Here is a 19,674-nt window from a genome sequence, read left to right on the forward strand (position 1 = left end):
AAGGCCGCCGGAGGGACTGAGTCCTTCGGGCCCTGTGCCAAGGAGAGCTGAAGGCAAGGGCGAGGCACACACCATGGGGGTGTACGCAGAGGGGCCCGGAAAGGAGGTGGTACAGGGAAACACCCAAGCCCATAGAGAAGCTGTTTGACGCGTACGGCGATCGGACAACCCGACCGGGGCCGACGTTCTGGTAGACGGACGACTGACTGTGGCAACAGGACACAATTTGGATGCCCAGGCAAGCTAAAAACATGGGCAGCATAAGCAGCCAGTAATTGTTGGCGTCGTAACCGCAGTGGAGGGACACCTGCCTCTCTAAGTATGCTGTCCACAGGGCTGGTCCCGAAGGCACCAGTGGCAAGGCGTATCCCGCTGTGGAGGATTGAGTCCAGCAGCCGCAACGCAGATGGGGATGCTGAGCCATAAGCCAGACTCCCCTAGTCCAGACGGGACTGGATTAACGCCTGGTAAAGCCGTACGAGAGTAGATCGGTCGGCGCCCCACCTGGTGTGGCTCAGGCATCGCATAGCATTTAGATGCCGCCAACACGCCTGTTTAAGCTGCCGAATGTGAGGCAGCCAAGTCAACCGGGTATCAAAAACCATCCCCAAAAACCTATGTAACTCCTCCACTGTAAGAAGCTCGCCGTCAAGATAAAGCCGCGGCTCCGGGTGAACAGTGCGTACCCGGCAGAAAAGCATAACGCAGGTCTTGGCTGCCGAAAACTGAAAACGATGCGCTACAGCCCATGACTGCGCCTTGCGGATTGCGCCCTGTAGCTGACGTTCAGCACCTGCAATGCCAATAGAGCTGTAGTAAAGGCAGAAGTCGTCAGCATACAGGGAAGCAGAGAATTTCCCACGGCCGCATCGAGCCCGTTAATGGCTATTAAAAACAGACACTTAGAACCCTGTGGCACACCGTTCTCCTGGACTTGGGAGGAACTATATGAGGCCGCGACGTGCACGCAGAAGGTACAGTAAGACAGAAAATTGCGGATATAGATCGGCAGAGGGCCCCGAAGGCCCCATTCATGAACCGTAGAAAGGATGTGATGACGCCATGTCGTATCATACGCCTTCCGCATGTCGAGAAAGACAGCGACCAGATGCTGACGGCGGGCAAAGGCAGTACGGATGGCCGACTCCAGGCTCACCAGATTGTCGGCGGCGGAGCGGTCTTTACGGAACCCACACAGACGGAGCCAGAAGGCCCCACGTCTCCAGTACCCAATTCAAGCGCCGGCTCACCATCCGTTCAAGCAACTTGCTAAGAACGTTGGTGAAACAAATGAGCCGGTAGCTGTCTACCTCCTAAGGGTTCTTCCCCCGTTTCAGAATGGGGACAACAAGACTCCTGCCTTTGCAACGGAAACTCACCCTCGACCCAAATGCGGTTGTAAAGGTCGAGGAGGCGTCACTGGCAGTCCACTGAAAGGTGTTTCAGCATCAGAGTGGATGCTATCTGGGCCAGGAGCGGTATCAGGACAAGCGGCGAGGGCACTGCGGAATTCCCACTCATTGAATGGAACATTGTACAATTCAAGATGGTGGGTGCGAAAGGAAAGACTCCGACGTTCTATCCGCTCTTTAATGGAGCGGAAGCCGAAGAGGTAGTTGGCAGAAGCGGAATTCAGAGCAAACTGCTCTGCCAAGCAGTTTGCAATGACGTCGGAATCAGTACAAACTGCTACATTCATTGGGAGCGCAGGGACGCTGACAGGAGTCCAATAGCCATAGAGGCGGCGAATCTTGGCCCAGACCTGCGACGGAGTGACGTGGAGGCCAATGGTGGACACACACCGCTCCCAGCACTCCTGCTTGCGTTGGCAGATAATGCAGCGGGCTCGCGCACACAGCCGTTTGAAGGCGATAAGGTGTTCGATTGAGTGATATCGCTTGTAACGCTGGAACGCTCGCCGGCGAGCTTTAATCGCTTCAGCGATCTCAGGCGACCACCAAGGCACAGTCCGCCGCCGAGGGGACCCAGAAGAACGGGGAATGGCAGATTCGGCGGCAGTAACGATGCCGGTGGTGACCGACTGAACCACTGCATCAATGTCATCGTTGGAGAGGCCCAATAGCGGCAGTGGAGGAGAACAAGTCCCAGTCAGCCTCATTCAGAGCCCATCTGCTAGGGCGCCCAGAAGAATGACGCTGTGGTAGTGACAAAGATCGGAAAGTGGTCACTACCACAAAGGTAGTCATGAACTCTCCATTGGACAGACAGTAAGAGGCTAGGGCTACAGATCGAAAGGTCAATGGAGGAGTATGTGCCATGCACCACACTGAAGTGTGTGAAGGCACCATCATTTACTATCGAGAGATCGAGCTGCGCCAATAAATGCTCAAAGACGGCGCCTTGACCTGTTGCCACCGACCCACCCCACAGTGGTTATGGGAAAGTCGCCCAGTAACAAGAAAGGTGGCGGCAATTGGGCTATCAGATGAGCAAGGACATGCTGCGCGACATCACCATCCGGTGGAAGATAAAGACTGCAGACAGTAACAGCCTGTGGCGTCCACACCCCAAGAGCGACAGCCTCTAAAGGTATTTGGAGAGGTACAGACTCGCCGTGAAGAGAGTTCAGGACATATACGCAGACGCCACCAGACACCCTTTCATAAGCTGCCCAGTTCTTGTAATAACCCCAGTAGCCACGTAGGGCGAGGGTTCGCATTGCCAGAAACCAAGTTTCCTACAGAGCAATGCAGAGGAAAGGGTGAAGGCTGATAAGTTGGCGGAGCTCAGCTAGTTGGTGGAAGAAACCGCTGCAGTTCCACTGGAGGATGGTGGTGTCCATGGCTGAGAAAGGCGTGACGGGACTTGGAAGGGAGATTACGCCGCTGGGTCACCTGCTGCCTCCGATTTAGCACCTGTGATAGTGCTTTCCATGGCGTCTGATGGACCGGCGAGATCGAGGTCCTCAGCGATCGCCAGAATCTCCACCGCATCCTCCGACGCAGAGCTGGAAGGTTGCTGAGGGATGGCTGCCACCCCGAGTTCCTTGGGCTGAGAGCTCTTCTTGGGTTTCTCACGCCGTTCCTTCGGTCGCACCAGCTGGGAGGGCTTCACCGATTCAGTCTCCAGGACAGAGGAGGATCGTGAAGCCCTACGACCAGCTGATTGCGGGCACTTACGCCACTGTCGGTCGTCAGCCTTCTCGCTGGAGGAAATCTGGGAAGAGAGGGACCCAAGGGACCCCTTGCGAGCGTGAGAAGCTGAAGAAGTTGGACACTTCTCCGGCTTAGAAGTGGGGACGGACGTCACAGATGGGTGGGATGGTGTTGCTCCTGAGGTAGGTGGCGCAGGAGCAACCCGGTGGGTAGAGCCCCCCACTGGCAAGGGGGCAGGAGGAGTTGTACTAATCGTCCATCCGGTCACAATTGGAGGAACAGACAGGGCTAGCACAGGTGTTGTAGCAGCAGCGTAGGAAGCTGTCATTCTCACAGGATGGAGTCGGTCGTATTTCCTTTTGGCCTCAGTATAGGTTAGTCGGTCCAAGGTCTTCTATTCCATGATTTTACGCTCTTTCTGGAAAATTCGGCAGTCTGGCGAGCAAGGTGAATGGTGCTCCCCACAGTTGACAGATGGGAGGTGGGGCACATTGAGTATTGGGATGTGATGGGCGTCTGCAATCTCGACATGTGAGGCTGGAAGTGCAGCGAGAAGACGTATGGCCGAATTTCCAGCACTTAAAGCACCGCATCGGGGGAGGGATGTAGGGCTCAATGTCACATCGGTAGACCATTACCTTGACCTTTTCCGGTAATGTATCCTCTTCGAAGGCCAAGATGAAGGCACCGGTAGCAAGCTGATTTTCCTTCGGACCTCGATGAACGCACCGGACGAAATTTACACCTCGGCGCTCTAAATTGGCGCGCAGCTCTTTATCAGGCTGCAAAAGAAGATCCCTATGGTAAATAACTCCCTGGACCATATTTAAACTCTTATGGGGTGTGATCGTAACGGCAACATCCCCTAACTTGTCACAAGCGAGTAACCGTCGTGACTGGGCAGAGGATGCCATTTGTATCAGGACTGGCCCAGAGCGCATTTTTGACAAGCCCTCAACCTCCCCAAACTTGTCCTCTAAATGCTCGACGAAGAACTAAGGCTTTGTGGAGAGAAAAGACCCCTTCAGCCCTCGTACAAACTAAGAAGCGGGGCGAATAACTGCTACTGCCATCCTGAGACTTACGTTCCTCTCAGTGTGGCCAGGGAGGGGAACGTTTTCGGATCGTACTTCTGAGCCTTTAACTGAGCCCGAGAACGCTTAGAGACTGCTGGCGGCTGGCCACCAGCCAGAGACGACGTACCACGCTTCATTGCGGGTCATCCGCCCTGATGCCACCTACTCCGACCAAGGGCCCTCCCCACGGGCGCCACCCAGCCACGGCAAGAGCCACCTGGCAGGATGGCCGTTGCTGGTAGTCCCTACACCCCAGGAGGATAGGCATCTACTCCTTGGCATACGTGGGGAGTTAACGGCGCAGCCATCAGTAGAGCGATCCCTGTGTTGTCAGGGGGCTACAACCAACAGGGTACATGGCGGCCCCACTACAACGGACTGGCTACCGTGCTGGATATTAGGTAACATGTGGTCCATGTTCGCCGTCGGTGCAGAAAGAGGCACTGCACAGTGCAAGATGCAATCTGCAAGCAGAAACAGAATCATGCCCAAGAGATGGAGAGTGGACAGGACTGCAATTCAACGGTGGGGGGGGAGGGGGGAGGGGGGGGAGGGTGGGAGGGGGGGAGGGAGGGAGGGAGGCAGGGAGGGACGCATTACGTCATTAGAAACAAGTACAGGGCATTTCACGCAGCTATACCGACCCTTCCGCAGTTCGCCGTATGAACCACTGGCGACAATGTGCGGACAGGCCTTTGTGATTTCTTTTCCCAGCGAATTAACACTGCATGGAATAGAGATGTATTACCAATACTAACCCAAAAAACGCTTATGGTCAGAATTAATGGAAATCTTCGCATTGTTGTACATCCTGTCGATTTCTCTTATGTGTGTGAACAGAATCTCATTGAGCTCCTGTTCATGTAGTGGAGTTGTTTTCTAATATTAAGCGAGTACTTATATGCTGTTAAGTGGGAGATTTGAGAAAGCTCAACAGCTACAGCTGTTAACCGTCTACCACACTGTTTAGCCTGCCACAAATATGTCAATTTATGTCCCAACAATGTTGATTTCTCTACTATACTTTGCTACCATGTTTTTCACAGCTTTAAGGTATTTAATGCATCACCTCAACCTCTGCACTTAAGATCTGAAGACGTTGAGAGGCTGAAATTGGCTGTCTGTGAAAGGTCACTTTGATGTTATGATGCCTGAACAAAAATTAAGCAATGCAATACAGCAAATTACTAACAGGCTCAGCCTTATTCCTTTAGACATTGATACCCATCTTACACGGCATACTGCGGAAGTCATTTAAGCAGCTCCATTAATGTCAGGTCACTGTAGCAGTAATGTTACTTAAAAACCGTCTTGATTGCAAATTTTTTGTTCATATGACCGGTTTCGGTTCATTCAGAACTATCTTCAGATCTGTAAAAATAATGATACTAATTTACTATTTCACGGAAGCAAATAGTCATCCTATCAACATCAAATGTACCAGAGCGTACCTCATATTTCAGTTACAGGAGTAACCCATCCAAATCCAGCAATTTTCACATGCTATGTCACATAAAATTGGTTGGCAGAGTGCACGTCATTTACATTAATTATAACACTATTACAGACAGGTGGCGTCTGGTACATTTGTTACATTCCATTTGCACATACTATATTCAGTAGATCTTTTCTATTATTAATTAAAAATACTTAAAATATGTAGATGTCAAGGTTAAAATCTGTACTTGTCAGGATTAATAAAAAAACAGTAAAATTATTTTTATGTGATGTAAAAAAACATAGGGCGATTTATATATCTATGGTGATGGTGTGAACTTTTTCCCTCTACGGTCTGCTTCCGTATTTCCCGCCATTTCGGTGTTGTGCCGCGGTCCGCTCAGTCGTCTGATGTCCACCGCCGCGGGCAAGAGGCCGCACAGGAGCAGGTGATGAATATTTATAGGAAGATAAAGAAGAGGCAAATAGAACAAATAAAGTCAAGTAGCAGTTAAGAGGAACAACAAGAAAAAATATGTAGCTCTCACAATGGAAGAATTACAGATAAAATTGAAAGATGCTTTCGTAAATCCGACGTTAAAATTGAAGCTCCGGCATAGAATATGTAATAGTAGGAATAAATTTCAGGATTCAGGTGCATATAAGATTAAATGTAATGACTGCTGTAAACAATATATAGGGCAGACTGGTAAGGAACTTTGAAACCAGATTCAGGGAGCACACCTACTCTCAAAACAAAACAGCTTTTGGGGCGCATATGGCTGCGACAAAGCACTCAGTCAAGAACATTGAACACAATTTAGACATAAGGGACGTTTTCTTAACACTTTGGAAGAAATTGAAATATACACCCACAAAAATAAAGATCCGAATTTAATCCTCAAGGAGCAAAGCGAATTCAATCATAACGCCTATTTTAGCATTTATGACGACCTACTAAGGTGACAACTGTTGCGTGTAGAGATCCAGGCCGAGGGATGAGAGATGGTGCGCGGTGGAGAAGCCGGAAGACGCGTGCAGTGCCTGGCGTCGTTGACGGGGCCTCCTGTGCGGCCCTCTTGCCCGCGGCGGTGGACATCAGACGACTGAGCGGACCGCGGCACAACACCGAAATGGCGGGAAATACGGAAGCAGACCGTAGAGGAAAACAAGTTCACACCATCACCATAGATATATAAATCTCCCTATATTTTTTAGAACATATAAAAATGATAATTTTACTGTTTTTTTATTAATGCTGACAAGTACAGATTTTAACCTTGACATCTACATATTTTAATTAAGTATTTTTAATTAATAATAAAAAAAGATCTACTGAATATAGTATGTGCAAATGGAATGTAACAAATGTACCAGACGCCACCTGTCGGTAAGTGTTATAATTAATGTAAATGACGTGCACTCTGCCAACCAATTTTATGTGACATAGCATGTGAAAATTGCTGGATTTGGATGGGTTACTCCTGTAACTGAAATATGAGGTACGCTCTGGTACATTTGATGATTAGATAGGATGAAAAAGATTTGCTTCCGTGAAATAGTAAATTAGTATCATTTTTACAGATCTGAAGATGGTTCTGAATGAACCGAAACCGGTCATATGAATAAAAAATTTGCAATCAAGACTTTAAGTAACATTATAAAATCACTTATTGCTGTTATCCCATAAGACATGTCTGTTTTTGCAAAGCACTGTAGCAGTGCCACGAATTCCTGAATGCAAGCCATTTATGCATCCAATCCGTAAAAATTATGCGAACTACGATAATTTCCTAGTTATTCATTAATTCCCACCAGCTAATTACACTATGGTCTAAAAGTTTTTTTCAGTATTCTGTAAATGACTTACCCGCTGCTGCAGCAAGATGCCTCATTTACCAATCCAACCTCTTTCAAATTTACTCTTCGAAGGTTACTGAGATACAAATTAAGCGCTTCTACGCCTGTGTTTATAGGACCGTATTTTCCATAAACTCTCGCCAGAAACTGGCATTAATTAGACAGAAAATACTTTGAATATCTGAACACGAGCTGAGCGAAGTTCTGTCTACATACTCAACTATCCGGTGCGGGGAAAGGGACCAAACTACAAGGTCATCGATCCCTTGGTCCTAATAAAAAGGCCAGAAGTGTGGGAATAAAACAGACAACCCAAAACAGGAAGGAAGGGAAGACCACAAGAACGAAGGAAATGCAACGAACAGTAAAAGGAACTAAATGGCAAGAAAACAGATACAAGAAACAGGAGAGAGTGAAACAAGGAAGCAGATTACAGTGGCTGTCACATCACGAAAATAAAAGGGAAAAGCCAGCCACCCCACAACACAGTCTCCACCTTAAAAGCGCTAGGGTGGAGTACACAGATGGACAACGGGCACGTGTCAAAACTCCGATAGAATGATAAAACCACCCTCATGGATGAAAAGTTAAACCAAATCAGCCGAAGAGGCTGATGGTAACGAGTCCAGCAACCGAAAATGTCACAGGACAGCCAAAGAAGGACATAGAAGAATATGTGCCACTGTCAACCGGACGCCGAACCGACACTGGCTGATCTTCACAGCTCAAGAGGTAGCCGTGGGTCGCCCAGGCATGGCCAATGCAGAGCCAGCAGAGAACCACGTAGTCCCTGCGAGAGGCCCTCACGAATACTTACACATTCGTGGTCCCCTTAATGGCTAGCAGCGTCTTGTGCATACTGAGATTTTGCCATTCCGTCTCCCGAAGCTGAAAAACCTTGCGGCGTAGTAACTAACGCATGTCAGTTGCGGAGATGCTCGTCTCCAGAAGTGGTTTCCATGTGGCCTGTTTGGCCAGCCTGTCAGCAAGTTCATTTCCTGGGATTAATACGTGACCAGGGGTCCAGACGAACACCACTGAACGACTGGACCGTTACAGGGCATAGACGGACTCCTGGATGGACGCTACCGAAGGATGACGAGGGTAGCACTGGTCGATAGTTTTCCGGCTGCTCAAGGAGTCAGCACATAAAAGACTCCCCAGAGCGTGAACGGAGATACTGAAGTGCACGAGAAATGGTCACCAGCTCTGCCGTCAATACACTGTAGCCATCGTGCAAGGAATGCTGTTCAATATGGCTGCCGTAAACGTAGGCAAAGCCAAGGTGACCATCAGCCATCGAGCCGTTGGTGTACACAACTTCAGAGCCTCGGAACACTTCACATATTGACAAGAAATGACAGTGGAGAGCCGCAGGTTTGAGTCCTTAGGGACACGTGAAGAGTCCAGACAAAGCTGCAGCCGAGCCGCACACCATGGAGGTGTGCGTGAACGGACTCCAAGTAGAGGTGGTAAACGGAAGGACTCCAGTTCGGAGAGACGGGACGGCACGCGAATCTGCAATCGTTAGCCCCGACCTGGGCCGCCGGTGCGGGAGAAATACGAATGTGTGCAACGTAACTGGCGAGCAGTTGTGCTCGTCTGATTTGCAATGAAGGGACCCCAGCCTCCACCAGTACGCTCGTCACCGGACTCTTCCTAAAAGCTCCTCTTGCTAGTCGCACCCCGCAGTGCTGCACAGTAGCGTAAATGCAACGCTGAGGGCTCGGCCGAATCATAAACCACACTCTCATGGTCAGTTCGCGACTGGACAAGAGTTCTGTAGAGCTGAGCAGCTTAGAGATATCTGCACCTCAATTGGTGTTACTCAGGCAACGGAGGGCATTGAGGTGCCGTCGGCACTTCTGCTTAAGCTGACGAAGATTAAGCCAAGTCAATCGAGCGTCCAAAACCAGTCCTAAGTCGTCTGCATACAGAGAAAGTGAGAGAGGGCCCGACAGCTGCTGCTAGACCGTAACAGACCTGGAGAGGAAATGCTGGAGAGGTATCTCACCTGAAAAAGTGGGTATTGCTGGCGGTAGAAGAAGTTTAGTTTCCTGCAAGAACGCCACAATTTAGCAGGATGTCAAAATCAATTTCCCGTAATAGTAAAAAAGTGCAGCGAATTACATCTAATCTGTCCACACATTTCTTCAGTTAATGTTGTTAGCAATTCGTATCTGTATCCCATGTAGCGTTAATGCACTTTATAAAGGTCTTTGTTGGATTCCTTTCATGTTAATTTCTTAAATCTTATTTACGGCATAAATTCCTCTTCTAAATTTACTGTGGCGTTTCTGACTATCTGGGAGGGGACAGTAGTGGAACATGTTACTTTTACACAAACAAGAACGATCTGTCACACTACTACACTTTAAAACAGTTTATACGTAATTCAGATCACAATCTCATACGGAACCTACACCCACTTTTATTTACCGTATATGATAAGATACTGTCATCCCCTCCTCTTCTGTGTGAAAGAATGAATGAGCAAATTTATTTCTAGTTGCATGTTTGATGATGGCAGACAAGCCTCTCTGCTAGAGAATAGTAGGACCAACGTCAGAACAGGTAGCTACGCTTTCTAGAAGCAAAGAGGTTTCTATTCTTAGTATGGTCCTGTTCGTCCCTTGTCATGTTGGTATAGGAAGCTGCCTCTGGTCACTTCCGTTTGTATTTGGGAGGCACCCCTCAGGAGGGACCCAGGTCAGTCTGTCCGCGGCGAGCGTCTCAAGTGGTAAGATCTCCGGCTAAGCGCGTGTCTACTAAGTCCGTAGGACAATGGCTTTCTGAAGTTGAGCCTAACTGAAAATTTAGTCACCTTTATTTCAGGTTTAGTTCTAAAATATCTAATGTTATCTTAAATTGCACCGCAGTGTGATTCGAGTGTACAGTTCAGAATATCTTCCAGTAGTTGCTTTGTCACTACTTTGTGAGTAAAGTGGAACCACATAATCAGTAACTAAGATCACCAATCTTGAATGCGAATGTGCGTGAGATAATGTCTCGTCTTGACCATACTTTTCAATATAGCAACTTTCCTTTATGTTCAACCCACGTGGGGTGCACTTTGTGAGATCAGTACCACGTGCTTATACAATTGTTTGACCCATCAGGTTAATAGAGGTTAGTAACCGGTTCGAGGTTTTTCTTTTGTAAATTGCTTTTCGATCTAATTTATTTTAATTATCAAATTATTGTGGAGTTACACTCTTTGTGTAAACCAAGTTGACCACGTGAAGCATGTGGTGTAATCATCAAAGTAGCCCTCACCTTTTCTTTTCGGGAAGATTTCAAAGAGAGTGAGTATGAATTTAGTATACCAGTGTGTGGTGATTACATGACTGACAGGATTGCGTTACGAACTTCTTTGGGTAAAAATTGAATCGGTTGGTAGTGGTTCATTTCCTCTTGAATATGTTTCAACGTTCTTCGTGTGTTATTTTATGAATGCAGTCTCCCAATCTTGGCTCCATATTTGACGTGTTCTGTAAGAACACATTTTCACAATCCTAAATAAGGCACCAGTCTGGTTATGAATCAGTGTTAACATAAATTTCCAAATATAAACTGATTTCTTTCTTTTTATTTAAATTCTCCCCTCCCCCCTCTCCCCCTCCCCTCCCCCCCCTCTCCCCCTAGTGCAACAGTTGCTCAGTAATGCAAGGTTAACGTCCCCCGACAGCTCACAACTTTTAACCCGCTTTTATTGTCTATCAACACCGCTTTCAGAATAAATTATTGCAACAACATTACACACTTAGTACAAATTAATTATCCGACTGGCCCGTCTGCGCACCCTGTCAACAGTGACTCGCAGGGCAAGCTGCAGAATGATTAGTTAATCTTTGTGAAAAACCCACATTTTTCTGACGTGCGGTAGAAGGAATGGGTAGTTGCCTGCTCATTCTTCCTTTTGCAGACCTATGAAAGAAGCAAGTCGTGACCGCAATCCGGCACCCTACCTACTCTCAATCTCATCACCTCCCTTTCCATGTCACTCCCCGAGAACACACTTCACCCGTTATTGCCGTAGTCCTGCGTTTATATATGGTACAAACTCTTAATATTCCTCCTTAACCCACTTTATTCAACAATAAACAAATTTTATAACATTAGAACCATCTTTAGTAAGCAATTTTTTCGTGGACGCGGTTTACTAGTTAATAAAAACATCAATGAGCAAACATCCATAACACTCAAACTCATTGTAATAGGGGGGGGGGGATTTTTAGTATGTTGCCCATGACACCCCTACCACTACAAGAACTTGTGATTAAATTCAGTCTTTCCCCATTCGTCCTTTTTTTCGTCTTCGTTCTTAATACGATATGAAATCCGTAACATATAAATAAGCTACCTCAGTTTATTTCGATATAGCTCCTTGCACAATGCACTATCCTGCCGAAGTTTCACTTGTCTGTAACGCCCACGACAGGCCTTCTTTCTGAGATACTTACGACAGCCGGAGAGAAAGCTGCATTGGGGCTGAAGCTGATACGAGGTAGGATCCTAATCGTCTCATTAGGTCTCCCTCCGCCACACACCGTCAGGTTGCTTGCGGAGTATGGATGTAGATGTAGACTTCCGGAGGGACGTGACTGATGTAAGCATGACCTCTAACACTAAAGTAGTTACGGATACAAGAGAATGTTAAGCATTCCATTCGATGTTACCGTATCTTTAAGGCAATTAGGAAAGTTGTTCCGAAGTTACTTCTAAAGTTATTAAACAGATTAATAAACGTGAGCCGCTTAATATTTAACACGAAAGTGCTACGATTGATGGATTATGCTATTTTTAAGATCCATCTTTGGAGTGTTCACCAGTTGCTACTGATATGCCACTGTTTACACCGCTCTCGTTGCTTCCACGTAGCATGTTTATCTCCCATCGCACAAACGAAGGAGGAATCGTTGTCTGCAGAAGATTACTGTGAAGCCTACAATGAGCAGAAGTATTCATAAAACCACTGTGATCTAACCGACACTTTCTCAGGGCAAGTAGCAGTGTAACTACTTAGGATGGGGTAACTTAAAATGTCCGTTAATGGTCAACATCACAGTAATTTTGCTTTCTTTGAATTTGAATTCATTGTGATACAAAATATCTAGGATAATTCTACAATTGGGCATTACTCCAAATGAGAATGGTGCAACGATAGTTTTGTAAAGCTGATCGTTTCGGCACCTTTTTTGTAACTAATTCACAGGCTCAATGCATCCACTTCTATTTTGTTCAAGAAAAAGTAACTTTGACAAAACTGTTCCCTGATTCAACGTATGTGTCAATACTAACCTCCATTGCACGACGAGAGAACCAAATGATAAATCTAACAACTGCCTCTTCCTTGTGAACTGATGTTGCCAGACATTTAAGAAAAATTTTATTTCTGTTTGACATTTCCATAAACAGTCTTGCATATGGTTTACAATACATACAACGTGGATGATGCACGTGCCTAGCAAGGAACGTTATACTGCTCAGTGTTACTGCAAAAACTCATTTATGGAACATGCGCACCGACTAGAGTGCTCAACAATATTAATATCTGCGCCCTTCCTGAACATGAACCATGTGCATTTAGTGGACTGAACGGATAAGCACATGCGACTCTACATACTGCTGCAAACGGCTTAGTATAGCAATGGACAATAGCAAACTTTCTGAACTTTCTATGATATTTAAGACATACGACTAAACTTAGTTCGTAAGTCATTCCCTCCCGCCTCTCCCCAATCAAATGCAACCCCTCTAATCTTTCAGTGGCGTTACGGTCCCGAACCCGTCCACGCCGGCCGATCTGTCAGCCGTGAATCGTAATTACCTAAACGCAAATGCCTAGAGAAATGCACTATTCAAACTTTGTCTAGCTCACTTTTACATTACTAATGCACTTAGATACTAAGATCTGTCTACACCGTTTTAGCAATTCGATTTCAATTTGCGTTGTGAAAAAAGGAATTTTGCATTCCAACAACTGATTCAACGAAGTATTATAGGGAGCAGATTCGATGTACCTTGAAGAAGACATGCCTCACTAATGTATATCGACCAAAAGACAAAGCAAAGACTCATTTCAGCGTAGCGATCTTGCGGCACAATTAGAATATTTCGGCATCTGTTCTCGATAACGTGAGTGGGTCTTTTGTAATCTGCGAACTGATTCTTTAAGTCTTTTCCGACACTGCGAAGATTATTTTCCATTGGTTTTTTAAAAATGATAGCTAGCTCTATACATTTAGAATCTTTGAAACGACTAAAATCCATTGCCGACCTCACCAATGATGGAATTAAATCTCGAAAATTTTATTTCCATGTATTGATTTCAATGTATTGATTTCAATGTGCAAGCCGTTTGCAAGTGTAATTTCCCCTACTTGGTTACAATTTAAACAGTTTTAGTTCACACCACAATCAACTAACATCCGTAAACCTATCACTTAGTGCGTTCTTTCCTTGACAGTGAAAACTGGGATCATTTAAATTTTAAAAACCAAAATATTCTAATTGCATGAAAGCGAGTTAAACGTTTACCTGTACTCAACGAATTTCGCGATGTGACATTACTCCGTATTAGCCATTAATCTCTTCCAAAAAACTACTCGAGGAGACATTGATGGATTTCCTCAGCGCATTATACCCGTAATTTTCGTTGTAGCTCACTGGACAGCAGTGACTTCCCACGTGGTGGTTGCTGATGGGTAATGATTATTTTAAGTGTTACGTCTTAATTGAGCAAAGAAACCATTTTCGCTACCGACCACAGCTTCTGCACAATCTATACCAATTGCAGAGCAGTTTTAGAAGTCAGCTTGCTCAACATTTTTTAACTGTACTCCGATTATCCAAACCAGTTCTGAGCATCTCAACTAACACGAGTAACTGTTCATGAACAGAAACGTCGCCCTTTATTATCCCAAAAAATAAAAGTAAGCACCTTTCTAGAAGTACTCTTCCCCACAAAATACCAACAGATCGAAACTTACGTTATTTAAGTACCATGAATTCAGTGTTAAGTGGCATATCAATTCTTCACAAATGTACAGCGGCATTATCTAAGCCGAATGTTTTTATCGTTTCTATTTCAGATTATTTCACGTCTGCCGTCGAAGTGTTTCTATGCGTTTGAAGTGGTTTCCTAAAGATCAGATGCTTTCACCAACTTTCCATACTTTTTTCAGTTATCTACTAAAGGGCATCGTTCGACACGAGAGTAACGCCTATGTATTGGTTCAAGGCGGTGAGAAATTTCAAGCAATGTTAGTACCTTTGTTTTGACCTTATCAATTTCTACACATTACGCATTCCAGTTTTTCCAGCGGAATTGTGTACGAAGAGGGCTTAATGTTCCACTCATGAAAACCGCCTTTATTTCTTTCCTAGATTCTTACAGGAAAATAGCCACAAAAATAACAAGAACCAGACTAGAATGATCGGTACAGTACGAAACAGACGACTTTTACGATATCCCAATAATAACTTAAGTCGAACGAAACGCCTAGAGGAAGCGCAGTAACCTAACACCAATGCCTCTTCGAAGCGCAATAGACGCTCGTCCAACTCTACTGCTAAACGAACCGAAGGCTGCGGCCAGCCCGTGACAGCACCTGACAATGGAACCTCCCATCGCATCCCCCTCAGATTTAGTTATAAGTTGGCACAGTGGATGGGCCTTAAACTGAACAGATCAATCGAAAAAACAGGAAGAAATTGTTTGGAACTATGAGAAAATAAGCAAAATATACAAACTGAGTAGTCAATGCGCAAGATAGGCAACAACAAGGAAAGTGTGAGCTCAGTTGCGCTGTGGTCCCGTGGTTAGCGTGAGCAGCTACGGAATGAGAGGTCCTGGGTTCAAGTCTTCACTCGAGTGAAAAATTTATTTCCGCAAAGTCATGATTGTTCATTGACGTCTCTGTTGACTGTAACAAGTTTAGTGTTTTGCGATCGCGCCGCACAACCGTGCGATTAGTAGACTAAAGGACGTGCCTCTCCAATGGCAACCGAAAACATTTCATCGCAAGGTCATAGGTCAACCGATTCCTCCAAAGGAAAACACGTCTGATATATTGTATACGACACTGATGACGGCATGTGCGTCACATGACATGACTATGTTGTCGACCCACCTAACTTATACACTTGGCGAATGGGTAAAAAGATTCTACCTTGTCCGATTTAGGTTTTCTTGTAGATGTGATCATCTCCCAAAAAAGTGATGAAAACGTAAGAGTGTCACAAACTGCAACAAATGAATGCAACAGTTTCACTGTCGCACAGTTTTCCCTGTGCTCTGTCAAAACATTAACGTTTTCAAATTTCTCAGTGTGCTTCGATGTTTAGGTGCAGCGTCCCCAATCTACGGTGCAGTTACCTCGCACCGGACGGAAGGACAGATAATTGTCTGAAAATAAAAAATTGAACTTTTTCACTCGAGAGAAGACTAACCAAGGACCTCTCCTTCCGCAGCTGCTCACGCTAACTACGGGACCACGGCGCTCCTGAGCTCACACTCTCCTTGATGTTGCTGATCTTTATCATGGACTACTCAGCTTGTATATTTGCTTATTTTTCGTAGTTCCACACAACTGTTTTCTCGATTGATCTGTGTTCAGTTTTTCAAGGCCTATCCACTGTGCCAACTTATAACTAAATCTGAGGGGGGTGCGATGGGGAGGTTCCCTTGTGAGTAGAGTTGAGGGATAAGCGCTGACTGGAAGGGAGCATGTCGCAAACCACGCTTTGCCAGTCCTGATTTAGGGAAAGGAATCCTGAATCTGGTGTCTGGACAAACGTCTTAAGTCTGCCACCAAATCTTATCTTGACCGATGCGCTGACAGTATTCCACAAATATTATGCAAATATAGTTTCTCGAAGTTTTAAGCCTTGTACAATCCGTACAGACCGCAGAAAGTTTATGAATATTGTTATCCTCTACGATCGTTGCTGTGCCTTGACCGTCTACATAATTTCTTTTCCTACAAGTCCATGGATCTTTTTCATTCTGGGGAACTGACGGGACAACATTTGACACAGACAATGCGGAAACTCATTGTGGCACGTGCCCGTGAAGTGATACGTATACATTAGGTGTGTGTTAAAATTTAAGAACTGGAATACCACCTCGTTAAATTGTTCTATACGATTTCACGTCTATTAAAATAGTTTTTATAAAGCATACGTTTATAATTTAACAGCTTCATTTTGAACACCACGTGCACGGTTTCACTTAATCACGTGAAGTGATTACCTGAAATAGCAGCTACACTAAATTTCTGAGAAAATAAGTGATAGGCTATCGGTATTTAACGTTGAATGAAATAGATATGGTGTGACCAGGGAGAAATTTATGATACCATGAATGAAGTATTAAGCTCTGTACAGGATGGCGCATTCGTTTACTGATTACCAAAAGGAAATGAACACAGTTAATATCTGAGCAGCTCTAAAAACCAAGTTTGCCTATTTTTACTGTTTACTCGAGGATCGCGCCAAAAATTACACAGCAAAGCCAACGATTAAAGCCGATGCTACAAAACAGCAAAATCTGTTCTGTAGCTATCCTTTGGTTTATAATGCCTGAAGTACACCCAGTTTTCTGGAACGTTTAAGGGGCTATATACCTCGCAGTAACACGTCTCCAATCTGTCAACTTGAGCCCAGGATGAGAATTTAAGATAAATTCACATTGAAGTGAGAATGAAATCTTACAGTGAAGATTTTAGCAAAAATAAGCCTATTACAAGAGTAGGGCAAACCCGTTAATCTCAATGACATTATGGTATATTGACAATTTTTACTTTGGGACCGTCGAAAGTGCGCGCGCGTGCCAATTTATTTTACTATCATTTGATTAAATTTCTACTTATAGGAAGCACTAAGGTTGTTCTACATGTTTATAACCTGCAGTATAGTATGGACAATATGTAACCATTCCAGGCCATTAAAGGTATCTTGCAAAGAATAAAGGCGACACGCCTACGGTACAAAAATTCTTTCCGTCCTAATTTGGCAGCCACGAAGTGTAAATTACAAGATACTTTAATATACGCAACTGAGGACGATAGGACTACGAAAAGGATGTCATCTGAATGAAATGTGGTAGCACTAAGAACATTATTACTTGAGGAAGTATAAGTAATTATCTGACAAACATTAGTACGTAAAACAAAGCTCCGCGTTCTAGGCCGCGTAAAACAAAGCTCCGCGTTCTGGGCCGTATGGACCGACAGACACTGAGCGCCGTATCATCTTAGCCCCAGATCATTGGATGGTGTGTGCAGCCAGCACATCGCTTTCTCAGCATTGGCCTTAACCTTTGAGCCACATCTCAATTACCTTGCTCCGCAAATTTAGCAACAAGGCTTAGTACACATCGTTCCAATCCTCCCACCAAGTAATCCTTTGCAGTACCACGAATCTAACCCAAATACTCCGTATAACAGCCAGACGCTGACCACTGTGCTATGAGGCAGTTGAAAGGTTGTGTGAAGTCACAATTCTATAATAGATGAGCAAAAGGTAGAATAAATGGGAATGTGAAACAAATAAGCTCATCACTTCTCAGATTTAATAACGATCCGACCTGCTTCGTGAAATTTGTGGGTTTTGCCAACTGAGAAACACCACCTTTCAACCTGACCTAGATGTCGAGTTACGCTATAGCAGCCACCACAGCCTACATCCGAAGACGTACGTATAATGAAGTTTGTTACTACCCAACGATTTCGCTTTCAGATGCCTACTCGCGAAGATGCATGTCTGAGGTATACTATTTTTACCAGTTATTTGATTATCAGGACAAGGCGTTATCACTGTCCCCTATATCTCATTCCTTCGTCTCTTTAACGCAGCATATGAGCAGACGAGGAGAAAGCAATACGCTCACTGTGCATGTGTATCGGACATGCAAGCTCTTATTTTAGCAGCGTCTTTTACACTATCTTTTCGTAATTAGTGAAGAATTTCGGTTGACAGTACTGCACCACCAATTTAGTAAGCTGTCTCCCACTGCCACAAACATCCTTTGGGCTTTTGGACAGCAGAGTACATCGCCGAACATATGCCTGCGAGCGTAGCGTCGGTTCCACCCACGTTGGGCATTAGGGCCATTTACATTTCCACATTATGAGGATTAATCTAATTTGCGCATTGTCATCCGTCTAACGATATGTTTAACATTTATAAAAACATGAAACAGATAGGAGCGAGATGAGATAGTTTGACCGCCAATAATCTCAATACCTGTGAATCCAACTTGCCCATAGATGTCCGTAATTAATGCTGCTTTACTGAAATCTTAACAGTTACTCAGACCTGCTTATATTAGTAAATTACAACACTTCCATATGTCCCGAAACGGCTAAGAGTGCTGTTCAAATACACACAAGTTGAAGATACACAACAAGCAACTGGAAACATGTAACAGTAATTTACACTAACCCGCAACATAACCACAACTGAACACTTCAGTTAACGTCCCAGCCGCAACAAATATAAACTATTTGTTTTTATTCATGTGTAATCTTTGGGAAGTATAAGATTTCCGTTCTCTATGAGGTACACAGCTTTCGGCGGAAGATGTAACTGCGTGAATTGGGCAGTCTTCCCTAAACAAAGAGGGTCAGGCTGTCACCCTACTAAAAATTTACGCCACTTTAGGATATTTCGCAACAAGATAATTATAGAAGGTTAGAACTTTTTCGAAAATAGCTACCAATTCTTAAATCACCAGGCTGAGAAGGGAAAGCAGCCCACATCACACTTTATTCGCTACTACCATTTCCTAACATTACACAAAACTTTAAAACAACATTCTATTAATTTTCCTGCGCTAATTATATATTCAACTAAAAGAATGTAACAGAATTCCCGTGCCAAACCTACAGCACTTACCGCAAAGAAACAAATTTTTCGTGACTGCTGATGCGTCCTCGTCTCTCCTTTAACACCTACTGCCAACGTTTTACTTGTTGACTGGGGGAAAGTTTTGCCAAAGATTACTATTACTATGCATTCATGTGGCAAAGATTATGTTTGGTCTCCATTCATTTAACAGTTTGGCTCATCTTTGTAAGGAAGATGCTATTCGTAACTGGAAACAACGTGACCACTAACATACTCACGTAAATAAGTCTGTTTATTTAGTTTGGAAGCAGATAATATTTACAAGAGGAAAC

General features: G+C 44.8%; 1 long non-coding RNA gene across 1 annotated transcript in view; it reads right to left on the bottom strand.

The window, feature by feature from the left end:
• LOC126298808 (uncharacterized) overlaps positions 1-19,472 on the bottom strand; it is a 43,358-nt gene extending 23,886 nt beyond the window's left edge. The window contains exon 1 of the long non-coding RNA XR_007552684.1: positions 19,391-19,472. This is a non-coding gene — a long non-coding RNA (uncharacterized LOC126298808). The remainder of the gene's footprint in view (positions 1-19,390) is intronic.
• Positions 19,473-19,674: the final 202 nt, after the last annotated feature.

This window comes from Schistocerca gregaria, chromosome X (genome assembly GCF_023897955.1).
Source record: "Schistocerca gregaria isolate iqSchGreg1 chromosome X, iqSchGreg1.2, whole genome shotgun sequence".
NCBI lineage: Eukaryota > Metazoa > Arthropoda > Insecta > Orthoptera > Acrididae > Schistocerca > Schistocerca gregaria.